Here is a 2,500-nt window from a genome sequence, read left to right as displayed (position 1 = left end):
TCAAGTGGGGGGATTGCCGTGATGACAAGTAACGCATCAGCGGATGTCGTGCTGTATGCTCCAGTGAGGCGCACCAGCGCTTGGCGCTGTAGCCTCCTCACCGCCGCCGCAGGTTTTCTCTTTCTCAGTCTATGAGCCCAGACACTCGATCCGTAGGCCGTGATGGCTACCAGAATGCTCGAGTGATACAGCCTTAGTGTATGCAGTGGCAGGTGGTATTGCCTGTTTGCAATGCTGGCTATTTTGTGGAATAGGACTTGGCCTTTGCGACATACGAACTCGATGTGCGCAGTGAACAGCCTGGACTCGTCAAGGTGAATCCCCAGGTACCTTGTCATGTAAGTTCGCCTGATTGCTCCATTGTTGGCTCCTCCAGCTACTCGGAGCAATGGGTCACGCGCCAATCGGCCGCGCAGCATGACATACACAGTCTTTTCTACAGACAGCTTCAGCTTCACCTTCTGGCACCACTCCTGTAGTGCATTTAACGCTGCATTGCAGTTTACTTCTAGTATTGCCCGAGAATCACCTTCTATCACTAGAAGAATGTCATCAGCGTACGCCACCACGCCTCGCACTTGTCGCAGTTCCCCAAGTTCCTCCAGCACAGGTTCCAGACCCACGTCCCAGAATATGGGACCGCAGACTGAGCCCTGTGGGCATCCCTTAGTGATCAACTTCTCAACCGCCCGCCCCGGGCACCGCAAGACCGCCCGCCGGTGTCGGCAGTAGTCAAGCAGGCACCGGTACAGGGGCCCAGGACATTCCAACTTCCTTAGGCTGTCGAACAGAGCCGGCCACCATAGGTTATCGAAAGCCCCGGCGATGTCGACCATTATCCCCGCAACGTACTTAGCAGTAGATGTGTCCACTAGCAACATTGCCTTGTTTATAGCGTCTTCTGTACACAGGCCCCTCCTGAATCCGTACTGGTCGGGACTTCGTCCCCTAAGCTCCCGGTGTTGCTCTAGCCGGAGGCATAGGAGCTTCTCCTGGAGCTTGGCCATGGAGTTCAAGAGACAGATTGGTCGGTACGATTTCGGCACTTCTGGATCCTTGTCATCACCCTTTCGCAGTATAACCACTTCAGCCGTCTTCCACGACTCTGGTACCCGTCCCTGACGTAAACACTCGTTGTAGAGGTTTGTCAGGTAAGGGCAGATCTCCGCGCATAAGGCTTGGAGAACCTCTGCAGCGAGACCATCTTGTCCCGTCGCCTTCTTCCGGCGCAATTCGAGAATGGCTATTGTAACTTCACGTTCAGTGAATGGAGCAACTGGCGTCTCATTGGCATACGCCTCATTGAGTTGTCTCCTCATATTCCCCTGTTCCTCATTCTCATCTTCGCTACTATCATCTGGCAACAAGGTGCTCATGAGTAGCTCGGCTGACTCCTGCCAGTCCCTGGTGTGGCTGCCATCATTCTTCCTTAGGGTTGACAGGACCGTCGGTGACCGAACTTTCGATGCGGCAATCCTGTACGGCGTTCCCCAGGGGTCAGCCGCCAGACTGTCACGAACGAAAGACTGCCAACTCTCAATCCGTACCGTGTGCAGCGTCCGCTTAAACACCGCCTTGGCCCGCCTGTACCGCGCAAGCGTAGCCTCACGCATGTGATCGCCTATGCTGCGCTGGTATTGCCGCCGCGCCCTTCTGCATTCGCGTCGGAGACGTTGCAGCTCAGGGTTCCAAGGCGCTTTAGGCGTTTTCCCTGTATGGGCCAACGGGACTGCGCCCGTTGCTGCTGTCTGTATAGCCCTCGTCAGATCCTCTGCAGCTTTATCCACGTCCACAACGCGATCCATTGGCCAATTCGGTATCACTAGATTTCCTCTTAGTCGATCCCAATCAGCCTTTCGCCAGTTGTACTTGACGATGCCGTTCACCTGGTCTTGTGGAGGAGGCTCCCCATCATAAGCTACAGTGAATGTGATCAGATTATGATCACTTAGTGTCGTTCCCCGCCATACCTTCCAATTCTCCGCGCGGAGATGCACATGTGCACTCTTTAGTGTCACATCAATGTTTGAGGTCGCTCCCCGGCGACCTTCAAAAGTTGGTGGGAAGTTTGGTCGGTTCAACACTTCTAATCCGAGCTCGAGAATTGCTTCAGCGAGTCTCTCACCCCGCCTAGCGGCGCGTCGCGCGCCAAGAGGCGTGATGTCACTGTGCCATAGGGGTGACATGGCGTTTGCGTCCATTGTGCAGATGAGCAAGTCATTGCGATAGAACCCAACCGCCTCTTTTAACTGGTCGATGTACGGCCTCTCTCTGTGCCTGTACTGAAAGTACATGTTCAGCACGAAGCGGGAATCTCGTTAATCCATTCATGCGCGTCACTAATTAGATGACGAGGCATTTGGCTACCTTAAGAGAGTCATAGTTACTCCCGCCGTTTACCCGCGCTTGCTTGAATTTCTTCACGTTGACATTCAGAGCACTGGGCAGAAATCACATTGCGTCAACACCCGCTAGGGCCATCGCAATGCTTTGTTTTAAT

At 54.2% G+C, this 2,500-nt stretch overlaps 1 pseudogene; it reads right to left on the bottom strand.

The window, feature by feature from the left end:
* LOC124570334 overlaps positions 1 to 2,500 on the bottom strand; it is a 7,588-nt pseudogene that overhangs the window by 2,337 nt on the left and 2,751 nt on the right.

Source organism: Schistocerca americana, unplaced genomic scaffold (assembly GCF_021461395.2).
Source record: "Schistocerca americana isolate TAMUIC-IGC-003095 unplaced genomic scaffold, iqSchAmer2.1 HiC_scaffold_1625, whole genome shotgun sequence".
NCBI classification, from domain to species: Eukaryota; Metazoa; Arthropoda; class Insecta; order Orthoptera; family Acrididae; genus Schistocerca; species Schistocerca americana.
This window is presented reverse-complemented; position numbering and strand designations above follow the sequence as displayed.